The sequence below is a fragment of the Pogoniulus pusillus genome, chromosome Z (genome assembly GCF_015220805.1).
Source record: "Pogoniulus pusillus isolate bPogPus1 chromosome Z, bPogPus1.pri, whole genome shotgun sequence".
NCBI classification, from domain to species: domain Eukaryota; kingdom Metazoa; phylum Chordata; class Aves; order Piciformes; family Lybiidae; genus Pogoniulus; species Pogoniulus pusillus.
Window position 1 is genome coordinate 12,757,334 of NC_087309.1, and position 13,158 is coordinate 12,770,491.

Below are 13,158 nucleotides of genomic sequence, written 5' to 3' on the forward strand. Positions count from 1 at the left end.
GGAGACATCCAGGTACTTTTAGACAGCTTATGAGAATCACAGAATCAACCAGGTTGGAAGAGACCTCCAAGATCAGCCAGTCCAACCTAGCACCCAGCCCTAGCCAGTCAATTAGACCATGGACCAAGTGCCTCAGCCAGGCTTCTCTTGAACACCTCCAGGGACAGTGACTCCACCACCTCCCTGGGCAGCCCATTCCAATGCCAATCACTCTCTCTGCCAACAACTGCCTCCTAACATCCAGCCTATACTTCCCCTGGCACAACTTGAGGCTGTATGCCCTTGTTCTGTTGCTGGTTGCCTGGCAGAAAAGACCAACCCCCACCTGGCTACAACCTCCCTTCAGGTAGTTGTAGACAGCAAATGAGGTCTCCCCTGAGCCTCCTCTTCTCCAGGCTAAACACCCCAGCTCCCTCAGCCTCTCCTCATAGGGTTTGTGTTCCAGGCCCCTCACCAGCTTTGTTGCCCTTCTCTGGACACCTTCCAGCACCTCAACATCTCTCTTGAATTGGGGGGCCCAGAACTGGACACAGCACTCAAGGTGTGGCCTGACCAGTGCTGAGGACAGGGCAAGAATAACCTCCCTTGTCCTACTGGCCACACTCTTCCTCATACAGGCCAGGATGCCACTGGCTGTCTTGGCCACCTGGGCACACTGCTGCCTCATCTTCAGCCTACTATCCACCAGTATTCCCAGCTCCCTTTCTTCCTGGCTGCTCTCTAGCCACTCTGTCCCCAGCCTGTAGTGCTGCTTGGGGTTGTTGTGGCCTTGTTCAATCTCATCCCATTGGCCTCTGCCCACCCATCCATCCTGTCCAGGTCCTTCTGCAGGGCTCTCCTACCTTCCAACAGATCAACACCTGCTCCTAGCTTGGTGTCATTGGCATCAGTTTGCTTACTTGGAATCAACTTAATCAATGTAATTACTTGGAACCTTAAAAGTGAACTACCTTCTATTGCACACATTTGCCTGACTTAGCCTCAGGCTCAGAACATTAAAGTTTATGACAAGATTAGCCTAGAAGAAAACAGGGCATTTGTCTTACATTCCTGTTCTCCAAGGGAAAATGTTTCTTTTCACTCTGTGTAGGGTACGGTTTGGGGTGGGGGGTTTCTCCCTCAAGTTGCATGAATTCTCAGTGTATACTTGTGAGAAGAGGTTTCTCATGACCCCATGCAAATGTTCTCTGTGGTCCTTCAAGAGATAAGAAAGACTAATGTCTGGCTGAAGGACGTTTCTCTAATGAAATTGCTTGATTAGATCAGTGAGGTATGGGAGCTTGCATCAGTGAGAGCAAATTCCCCTTTCAGTTTGATGGGCAGGTTGAGAGGATGTGTTTGGGTTTTGGTTTATCTTTTGAACTTCAACTCATGCCAAAGGGAAAGCAGACAAGGCAGTAGACCACAATGCTGGTTGCTGGACACCCTCTGGTAGAGAGAGCAATTATGTCTCAATGCCTCCAGGGCAAGTATCACAGTATCACACAGTATCACAGTATCACCAAGGGTGGAAGAGACCTCACAGATCATCAAGTCCAACCCTTTACCACAGAGCTCAAGGCTAGACCATGGCACCAAGTGCCACGTCCAATCCTGCCTTGAACTGCCCCAGGGACGGCGACTCCACCACCTCCCCGGGCAGCCCATTCCAGTGTCCAATGACTCTCTCAGTGAAGAACTTTCTCCTCACCTCCAGCCTAAATCTCCCCTGGCACAGCCTGAGGCTGTGTCCTCTCGTTCTGGTGCTGGCCACCTGAGAGAAGAGAGCAACCTCCTCCTGGCCACAACCACCCCTCAGGTAGTTGTAGACAGCAATGAGGTCACCCCTGAGCCTCCTCTTCTCCAGGCTAACCAATCCCAGCTCCCTCAGCCTCTCCTCTTAGGGCTGTGCTCAAGGCCTCTCCCCAGCCTCGTCGCCCTTCTCTGGACACGCTCAAGCATCTCAATGTCCCTCCTAAACTGGGGGGCCCAGAACTGAACACAATACTCGAGGTGTGCTCTAACCAGTGCAGAGTACAGGGGCAGAATGACCTCCCTGCTCCTGCTGACCACACCATTCCTGATGCAGGCCAGGATGCCACTGGCTCTCTTGGCCACCTGGGCACACTGCTGGCTCATGTTCAGGTGGGTATCAATCAGCACCCCCAGATCCCTCTCTGTTTGGCTGCTCTCCAGCCACTCCGACCCCAGCCTGTATCTCTGCATGGGGTTGTTGTGGCCAAAGTGCAGCACCCTGCACTTGGAGCTATTGAACTCCATCCCATTGGACTCTGCCCATCTGTGCAGGCGGTCAAGGTCCCGCTGCAGAGCCCTTCTGCCCTCCAACCCAGCCACATCTGCCCCCAGCTTGGTGTCATCTGCAAACTTGCTGCTGATGACTGACTCGATGAACACACTGCTTCTGTCTGGGGTGTTTTGCCATCTTGAGTACGAAGCTATCTCAGAAATGCAAAGCTTGGGAGATGTCAGGGTGACTGAGATGGAGGCATTTCTTGGGATCTCTGAAGCTTGTGCAAAGTCACAGGCAAAAGCACAGACAACTGGAACCTCAATAAATCAATATCAATAAGCTGAAACATAACCTGGATGATGTGTGACTACAGCATTGGCACCTTTGTGCACTAACCCTGCCTGTCAGTGCTGGGGCATATCTGTTTCTGGCAGTTCCTCCTCTACAGCTCTGTTATGGTGCCACGAAGTAGCCTTACTGCACTAGAGCCTAGAGGCTTCCCAGAATGTCTGAGAGGTACCCCTGTGCCCAGTGCAGCCTCACCCTTCCTCTGGCTCCCCCAGAAACAGACAGGAAATGGGGAAAGGAAGCACATGGGAACAAAAGGGCTGTCATGGTTAACTGTAATAAGTAGCCACCACCTTCAGAGTGCTTTATAAATACAGTACCTATAAATAGCAAGTGCCTGCAGAAATAAAAATGAAGCACATGATGAGGAGGTGAAGGCAGAAGGGGACATCTGGATAAGGCAGATGCTCCTCTCAACAGCCATTTCAAGCACTATGACCTGCAGCTGGAGGATAAATCTCAGCAGTTGGTGACCTTATTGTGGCCTTTTAGTAGCTTAAGGGGGGGCTACAAGAAAGCTAAGGAGAGACTTTTCAGGATGGCAGGTAGTGATAGGACTCGGGGGAATGGAACAAAGCTAGAAATGAGTAGATTCAGACAGTGTGTTAGGAAGAGAGAGTGATTGGCATTGGAATGGGCTGCCCAGGGAGGTGGTGGAGGCACCATGCCTGGAGGTGTTCAAGAAAAGCCTGGATGAGGCACTTAGTGCCATGGTCTGGTTGACTGGACAGGGCTGGGGGATAGGTGAGACTGGCTGATCTTGGAGATCTCTTCCAACCTGGTTGATTCTATGCTTCTATGATAAGAAGTTCTTCACCATGAGAGTGGTGAGACCCTGGAACAGGTTGCCCTGGGAGGTGGTTGAGGCCTCTTCCCTGGAGGTGTTTAAGGCCAGGCTGTATGAGGCTCTAGACAGCCTGATCTAGTGTGAGATGTCCCTGCCCATGGCAGGGGGGTTGGAACTAGATGATCCTTGTGGTCCCTTCCAACCCTGACTGATTCTATGAGTCTAAGTTCGATGTCTCTGACTGAACAAGACAGAGCAACTTGTTACCAGTAGAAAATGGCTAAGGGTAGATGCATGCTGAAATCCTCTTGCTGCTCTTCTGAAGGGTCACACTACAATCACTACTGATGATAACATCACAGTCAGGGAAAAAAAAAAATCCTTAGAAGTCACTACAACAACTCACCTGGTAAGCAGTGAATGAGAGGTCAACTGGAGTAAGCCAAACCCCACAGCAGACACATCACTCAGATATTAGAACAAAATAGGCAAAGCCAAGGAAGATCCTTGTGTGAGCCAACAATATCTTTGGACCATAAAATCAACCAGGTTGGAAAAGACCTCCAAGATCATCCACTCCAACCTAGCACCCAGCCCTAGCCAGTCAACTAGACCATGGCACTAAGTGCCTCAGCCAGGCTTTGCTTGAACACCTCCAGGGACAGTGACTCCACCACCTCCCTGGGCAGCCCATTCCAATGCCAATCACTCTCTCTGGGAGGAACTTCCTCCTAACATCCAGCCTAGACTTTCCCTGGCACAACTTGAGACTGTGTCCACTTGTTCTGGTGCTGGTTGTGTGGGAGAAGAGACCAACCCCCACCTGGCTACAATGTCCCTTCAGGTAGTTGTAGACAGCAATGAGCTCAGCCCTGAGCCTCCTCTTCTCCAGGATAAACAACCCCAGCTCTCTCAGCCTCTCCTCATAGGGTTTGTGTTCCAGACCCCTCACCAGCTTTGTTGCCCTTCTCTGGACACATTCCAGCACCTCAACATCTCTCTTGAATTGAGGGGCCCAGAACTGGACACAGCACTCAAGGTGTGGCCTGACCAGTGTTGAGTATAGGGACAGAATAACCTCCCTTGTCCTACTGGCCACACTCTTCCTGATGCAGGCCAGGTTGCCATTGGCTCTCTTGGCCACCTGGGCACACTGCTGGCTCATCTTCAGCTACTATCTATCAGTACCCCCAGGTCCCTTTCCTCCTGGCTGCTCTCCAGACACTCTGTCCCCAGCCTGTAGTGCTGCTTGGGGTTGTTGTGGCCAAAGTACAGAACCCTGCACTTGGCCTTGTTCAATCTCATCCCATTGGCCTCTGCCCACCCATCCAGCCTGTCCAGGTCCTTGTGCAGAGCTCTTCTACCTTCCAACAGCTCCACACCTGCTCCTAGCTTGGTGTCATCTGCAAACTTACTGATGCTGGACTCAATCTCCTGCTCCAGATCATCAATAAAGATATTGAACAGGACTGGGCCCAGCACTGATCCTTGGGGAACACCACAAGTGGCAGCTGCCAACTGGATGTGGCACCAGAGGTATTATGCATACCTCCCACTGTATCATCTCATATGTAGACATGACTCTGCCACTGAATTGCTGGAAAAGGTCTGAGAGTTCATTTTTCCCTGCACCATGTAAGCACACACTGGATCTAGGCTCACTGGCAATCCAGAAATTTATGCTAGCACAAAGGTCCAGCAGATTATTCTCCCTGCTGAAGACATCTGTAAGGACAGCTATGCTATCTAAGCTTACACAGAAGACACATAATAATGCAGCATAAGCCACATGTTCATTCTTTGCCATGGGAAACCAAGAGATGAACCAAAAGAAGTTGTTCAGCTTAACAATTCAGGTGCATTTGACCTAGTAGGCCAAAGGAGGCTAAGCAAGCATGCAATTGGTCTTGCACCAGTGCAGGCAGAGCAGAAAAGAAGAGAGATGCTCACTGAAAGCATTTAGGTCACAGTTTTCCAGAACTGATGGCAGCTGGTGCCAGCTTACAAAGATTCAAGTGAAGTTCTGGAGGTAAACTGATGATCTCAGCAGTTCACGTAGTCTATGCTGGACTAGATCATCCTTAAGGTCCCTTCCAACCTGGTATTCTAAGAATTTGTGAGACTACTCTGACTATGGAAGGAGGAAGTGATTTGCCATTGTAATGGGCTGCCCAGGGAGGTGGTGGAGTCACCATCCCTGGTGATGTTCAAGCAAAGCCTGGCTGAAGCACTTGGTGTCATGGTCGAGTTGACTGGCTTGGGCTGGGTGCTAGGTTGGAGTGGATGATCTTGGAGGTCTCTTCCAACCTGGTTGATTCTATGATTCTAAGGACTCTGCTCCCTTGAAGATTAACACCTGAAAAGCCCATTCCCTAAGGGTGAGGAGCTGAGAGAGTATCTAACTGTTGCTGAACTGAGCCTATGCTAGCCAGCACTCAGGAGCACAGATCTTCCTCAATGGTGGACGTTCAGCAGCTCCTCACCTGAAACCTCACATCACAAGTTGAGTTCTCATCAAAATCCATTCTCCTACAATGTTTTTTGAGGTTTCTTTTCCTAGCACTGGTATGCAGCAATACCCTTCAGCTTTTGCCAGAGCCAAAGGTGCTCATGTGAGTCTCTTGCACATCTGGGAACAATAAGGAAGGTAGGCTTCACTGAAAACCACAGAAAATATTCAGGTTGGAAAAGACCTTGAGGATCACCAAGTCCAACTGATAACCCTACTCTACAAGGTGCATCCTAAACTAAGCCTTATCCCCAAGCACCACATCCAAATGATGCTTTCTCAATCTGGTATCCATCCTTTGTCAATGTGTCCCACGCTTCTCCAAGAACTGGTCCCCAAGACCATGGTCTAGTCTGAAGTATCAGTGGGTCTGAGGGAAGCATCAGGTGAGAATCTGCTGTATATATGCCAAGGTGTTTCCTGCAGGCTCTAATTTTTTTTTCCTCTTGTAACTTGCAGAGGAGAAATTCTCCTCTTACCAGAAGGAACTGCTAGTTCTCATCACTGCAAAACATGTGTTCCAATGGCCCCAAAAGCACAAGTGGGCAGTGACACCTGCTCTCTACTTCTAGAGGGCACTTTGTGCTGGAGCACAGAGAGATAGCATTTGGTGATAATGCCAGTTTCCCACCACGTGCAGAAGTGTCAGTAGAAAGCACTTCTGACATCACTTAAGTATTTGTTCTTTATCACTCAAAGGTACTGCCAGACCTACACCTCCAGTGCTGCACAAGGACCAAGACACCTAGAGAAGAGGAGGCTCAGGGCAGACCTCATTACTGTCTACAACTACCTGAAGGGAGGATGCAGCCAGGTGGGGGGTGGCCTCTTCTCCCAGGCAACCACCAACAGAACAAGGGGACACAGTCTAAATTTGTGCCAGGGGAAGTATAAGCTGGATGTTAGGAGGAAGTTGTTGGCAGAGAGAGTGATTGACATTGGAATGGGCTGCCCAGGGAGGTGGTGGAGGCACCGTCCCTGGAGGTGTTGAAGCAAAGCCTGGATGAGGCACTTAGTGCCATGGTCTAGTTGACTGGCTAGGGCTGGGTGCTAGGTTGGACTGGATGATCTTGGAGGTCCCTTCCAACCTGGTTGATTCTATGATTCTATCTCTTTCCCAAGAGTTCAAATTCAGAGGACAAGCCGGAGCCAGAAGTTGCTATCACCTACTTTACAGCTACTCACCCACATTACAGTACTGCCTTCCGTCTCTCTCCCATTTACAACAGCTAACAAGTGCAGAGCCTTTTTCTTTTCTTTTCATCTCCATTATTCTCTATTATCCTCTTTTCCTCTCTTTTCTAGTTTCTTCTCTTATTTTTTCTCTAACCTTTCTTTCTTTTTCTTTTCTTTTTGTCCTATCTGCTGATATAGCCACCAGCAGCCTGTCTAGTAAGAAAGAAAAAACCTCCATATGACTGAGGTTGCAACACAGCTGCAATAGAGAGAGGAAATTTATGGCAGGCTGGAACTAGCTGATCTTTCAGGTGTCTTCCATCCCAAACTATTCTATGAATCTATGAATGAATCTATGTGCCTGCTCTTGTGCTCATCTTAACAGGTATTTTTGACCCACTTCTTTCAAAAATGAGCATGAAAATAATTTTCACCAGGAGAGAAACTAGAGCAGAGCCAGGGACTAGAGCCATTTTGACAGCCTGTTTCTTTATCTTTGGACAATAACCAGCATTCAGATGAGTGCTAGGGTGTAAAGGGAGGAACTTGCTCAGCAGATAGCACAACACATTCCTGCTAAGGCTAGTGACCAACACAGCTGTCATGGATCATTGCTATGGATTTCACCCTCTACTAGCCACACTCTCTCAGCTCCTTCAAGCCTTATCTTGCAGCCTTTTGCATAGTTCTAGAACAGGGAGAACTTTTGGCTCTTTTGGGCTTACAGGTTGGACTACCAGCAGCAGTTTATCCACACCAGAACTTTCTCCATGAAGCAACACATGTAGAAGACAACTGAGCTTTCCCACAACCCGTTGGATTTTGATGGCTTCCACAAGCATGAAGACCAATTTTACTTCTCCAGTACTGTCCTGCAATTCCACAGATGACAAGGAAGCACTTCCATCTCCAGTCCTCTGTGCCTCACCAATCTGCACAAATCTCTGCACCTTTCACTTTGTGCCTGTTTTTCTTGGGTTTAACCAGCACTCAGACCCATCACAACCTTGTGGTACTGAGAAGATTTACTGCCCAGCATGTGTGATACAGAAGTGGTTTTGAACTGAATGTCTCAAGATGACACAGATTATATTAAAGAGAAAGGTAAAAAGTAAACAGCTCTGTAATAAAACCTTTTTAATTTGTAAAGAGCAGATCTCTGGCTTATCAGGGAAATCACGAGAAGAACAAAGAGCTTGGAGATGTACCGCAGAAAATACTTTGAATGTCACAAATTCAAAACCAAGCAAACAAACAAACAAACCCAAACCAAAACAACCACACAACCCCCCTCAAACAAACAAAAGAAACCACCAAACAAACAAAACAACCTGCCAAACAAACTCCCCTCCCCCCCCCAAAAAAAAACCAACAAACCAAACCCATTCCACACCAAACCAAAAACAAAACAAAGCATCAGGAATCACTACGAAGGGTGAGGAAATTAGAAGAACAGGGCTCCTGATCAACCTGAACAAATAACAGCATCAAAGCTATTAATGTTTAAGGAGAATATTGAAGCTGCAGTGACAACAGGTTAGACAATACAGAGGAAAGGAAATGAGTTTTTGAAGTGGGAACAGATTCAAGAAGATGAATGCACTCTGTGAGACAGAGGGCAAGATATTCTTGATCGTAGCACAGTGACAGTACTGGTGCATGATTTGAGCTGGCAAGAGGGCTTTTGATAAAACTACCCATGAGGAAAGGGAGGGATGAGAGGAGGCTGTGTGGCTGGTTGACAATAATGCTCAGAGTCTGCACCTGCCCAAAAAAAGGAAGAATTTGGAATGTCAGACTTATCAACTTGCATAATGCTTTCAGTAGTACACAATGCTTTCAGAAAACATTGAGTAAGAATAGTGAGACTGGGAAATAAATGAGAAATGGGGCAAAGCACAACTCTCTAGCTATCAGAAATGACACCAGAGTGAAATCTTTACTTCTAGGAGCATCAGACTAGAAGACAATTTGTTCTTTGTTTGCTACCACAGCTTCAGACACCTGGAAGGTGGTAACAGAGCTGTAGGCAGAGACCATTCCTGTGTCCATGGCACATTTTCCCGGGCCACTGACACTTTCTGCAATGCAGGTCCACATCTCTTGGATCTAGAGATCTACCTGTACTTTACCTCCAGTATTCTGCATCGATGCAGTGAGAAAGACACACAGAAGCAATTGTATCTCCCTCCTGTGAATCACTTCAGTCAGTTGTCACTAGAAGCTTTTGCCCATCTTCTAAGCATCTCAAAGCAGAGATTATCTGTGCACTCTCACTGTAGAACAGTTGCTCTTTTAAGAGTGGCACCTAGGCACAGCCTCTATATCCATTCCATACAGCAAAGGCAACTCCTTCACCTTCGTTTTCGTCCTTCACAATTGAAACAGCACTGTACACACAAGCAGATATGTCCTATTGCATGTTCTCTGGCCCACAACACACCCACAAACATTGCCACGCCGTTGTTACTCCCCACCAAGCTCCTGCAGGATCCTGCTCTGCAGGAGCACCACAGTCTGGTGTAAATCTATGTCCTGCTTCCTGTTACCATCAGGCTGAATTAAACAGAGACCTGGAGACACTGAGTGTGTTCCCAGGTCCCACAGTGAGCTAGGGATGAGAAAGAACTACATCTCAGGAAGTCCTGCAGTGCTTCCAGGACATGATCACAGAGCTGTGAGATGAACAGACTCTGGTTTGTGATTTTGCTGGAAGCCCTTTCTTTCCCACCTGGCACCCTGCACTGAAATTCTGTGCACCAGGTGTAAAGGCCAGAAAACCTTGCCACTCCATAGCCATGGAGAGAGGACAACCAGATGAGAACCTGCAGCAGCAACACCATTCCTCCAGAAAATGTCTGCAGAATAGGCTGTGCTCTCACTTCCACAAACCCCTTGGGGTGGTACACACCATCTCATGGAACACAGTAGAAGGCTGGGGAACGACAATACAAACAACATATCAACATTGCCTGACAATGACAACCCTGAATTTCCTCCTCTGTGTCCTCTGCCGCTGGTTTCTGACCCCAACCCCCTTGTTCTTCCAGTGCTGCAATGCTTCTCACACCTGCCTCTTCTGTTCCTCTATTTTTGCCAAACATTTACCATTTTATCTACATTTTTTCCTGCCATCTTGTGGCTCCTGATAGACCTAAGCATGCTTTACCTGAATTATTCTCAGGTGATTGGCAAAGTGCAGAAAGTTAGTGTCAATAGGTTATACCTGCCAAGATCATTCTTTAGCCACACCAGTGAGACAGGAGGTATCTGAGGGTAAAAAAGCAGGTCTCTACTTCCCCCATATTCCCTTCAGCTTTATGACATCCATCAGTCCAGATCCTGTATGACCCTCAACAGTCAACACTATTGTAACTCCTGTTAGCTTCACATTCTCCCCTGCACCTGCAATTGCAATCCCACACACCCAGCATCTTCCACAATCCCCAAAGACTGCATTTTATCCTCTTTTGTTCCTACATCCCCATCTGTACATTCCCCTACAGCCACATCACCTTACCACATATAGCAAAATCTCATTCTTTTACACCTTTGCCTCATTGTTTTCACTGACTGTCATCCTGAGCATCTATATCCCTCTCTCACATATATCCTGCTCTTTGTTCGAGCCTTTCTCCCTTTTGCATTTCCAGAGGCAATTTAGTGGAAGAATTTGTGCAGAGGGTGGGGGAGGGAAGAAGAAGGAAAGCAGGAAGGGAAAAGAGGGATTTGGCTATAACAAAACCACGTAATTAAGCCTGGACCCCTCATCTTAGTAATTAAAAGCAGTAATTCCTCCATTCCTAGATAACCTTTCTCATCCTATCTGTAAGAAGAGGCAGGGAGAAAGCATCCATTTACACCGCCAGCACAGACACACCCTGGTTAACACAAAGGACCCCAGCCTGCACAGAGACCATGCATCTCTTACCAGAATAACAGGGTTTTACCCGCCACAGTTATTTTACCTTAATATCTTTCGAGAAATTGACTTATCAGAGGGAAAAAAAAAAAGACAAAAGCTGCACTGACAGTAGCCTTTCCTCTGTCTGAACCCTTTGTTTCTGGCTCTTCATGGATGCATTGTCTGTCAAAACAGCTTTCGAGCTGCACAGCAGCATCACCGCCAGGGATGCACGGTAGCTGGTGGGACCACAACAATCCGTGTGGGCTTGGCTGTCATGGCAGGCACAATGGAGAGCTGTGCAACAGCACTGTCGGGGAGAAGCACGGCTCGCCTCTGCACAGCAGCCCCGGAACATGAGAGCCACGATTTGATAGCTACAATGGACAAACGCACATTCTGCATAGCATCATCAGCCTCCGCACTCGCTCGCACCCTTTATAATCGCAGCAGCTCCAAAGCAAGGCAGCCTCTGAGCAGATAAAACAACCCTTAAATCCTTAAGCTTCAAGGGGTAGCTAGAAATCTCCGCAAAAAAAAACAGACCAGCCACTCGGCAGGGCAACAAACGTCCTGGAAACCATCAGTGCGGCTAACGCCCACCCCGACCATTTCTCCATCTCACCTTTCCACAGATCCTTCATTCCCTGTCTCCTCTCACTGAACGTCCTCTGCTCCGGCACTGCTGAGCGCTTGGATTCCAGCAGGATCTCTGCTATCTCACCAGGAAACACAGGGTCAATTTTCTCCCCCTTTTCTTTCCCCCCCCTTTTTTTTTTCACAGCTGCATCCCTGGCAATGCAGAAGGTCTGCGCAATCACATCTCCAGTGCTTCTGCTGCTGCTGCTGCTGTTGCTGCTGCTGTGACGTTGCTGCGTGTAGAGGCGCAGGCATGCCCACAGCACCGCCGCTCCAGCTTGCAACCAGTCCCTGCAGGACCTCAGACAAGGCAGAGGATGGGAGGGAGTGGAGATGGAGAGGAGGGGAGATAAATCGAGACGGAAGATGGAGGATTGATTCTTACAGGAACTGAGGAATTAGGCAGGTAGCAGGAGGAAAAATAAAAATACAAAAGCCCATGCCATAAAAGAGAGCTGAAGCATTTTATTCTGTGATGAGCTTGTGTTTCAGATGCTGTGTCATTCCCAGCTGTCTGAGCTCATCTCCTGGTTTTGCAAAGGAAAGCAAAAGGAACTGGAGTATTGTGTTCCAAACGTTGACCATGACAGCTAGAACCCTTGGAGGTAAAATGCTAGTCTGCAAAGTCAACATAGAAGAGGAGGAGGAGGGGAAAACATATAGTCTGGAGATCAGGGAAACTGCAAGAAGCTTCTTGAAGCTTCTTTTACATTTATGTAGCACCTTGCCCTTAAAATCTTCATCAACACTACACAGCATCCCTGAAATGCAGTCACCCCCAGAGTGCTGAGAACCACCAGCACTTTCCCTGGTGTTGAACCCACCATCTTCCCCGCCACTGTCTGTGGGAATCTTGCAGCAAGATCCCAGCAATCATTAAGTACAGATTGTGACTGAAGTGCAGCCCATAACGTGGGCTAGATTCCAGCATCTCTCCAAAACAATCCAGAGCAGATCTTCCCTCCTAAAACAAGGAATCACCATCTGCAAAAGGCCAGGCTCTATTGCTGTCCTAGGGCCATGTAAAAGGGTTTTTCCTTTATCTCCTTGCCACCAGAGGCAGCTGCAACCTGCTCCACAGGCAAGCCAGTGCAGCTCCTGGAAGGGCACAGGTATCTTTGCCAAGGAACATGTGCAGCTGCTTTCGTTTTCCTACCACAACCAGGACATGACCACACACCCCAGAAACTCAGCTGTGCCAGGGTAGATGTTTCTAGCACTGGAGCAGCTGTCTGAGACAATCATCCTGAAGGAACCACTCACATTTTTGCACTTTGCCATAGAGATCCACTCCTACAGCCACCACCCTGCACTGAGCCAAGTAGAGCTCAGAGTGCCCACACTGGAAAAAGTAACCCATACAAACCTGAAGCAAACCTCATCTCCTAAGTGAGATGCAGCTAAGTCAAAGCAAAAGTAAAAATGCCACACAGGCACACAGTTCAAAGAAATTAAGAATCATTGCATGTCTGAGCAATCAAATAAAAACAAACAGCCCAGACAATGCTTTGTGGAAGCTCCTGGAGAAGCCAACATAAAAAGCTTTGCCAGAAAAATGTTAGACT

At 48.1% G+C, this 13,158-nt stretch overlaps 1 protein-coding gene across 4 annotated transcripts in view; it reads right to left on the reverse strand.

The window, feature by feature from the left end:
• Positions 1-13,158, reverse strand: part of RUSC2 (RUN and SH3 domain containing 2) — an 82,032-nt gene that overhangs the window by 37,566 nt on the left and 31,308 nt on the right. For 2 of the 4 annotated variants that reach the window (XM_064176459.1, XM_064176456.1), the window contains exon 1: positions 11,580-11,727. The exons of the other annotated variants lie outside the window; for them this stretch is intronic. The gene's annotated coding sequence lies outside the window, so the exon portion shown is untranslated. Of the gene's footprint in view, positions 1-11,579; positions 11,728-13,158 lie in introns of those variants that run through there. 4 annotated transcript variants of the gene reach the window in all.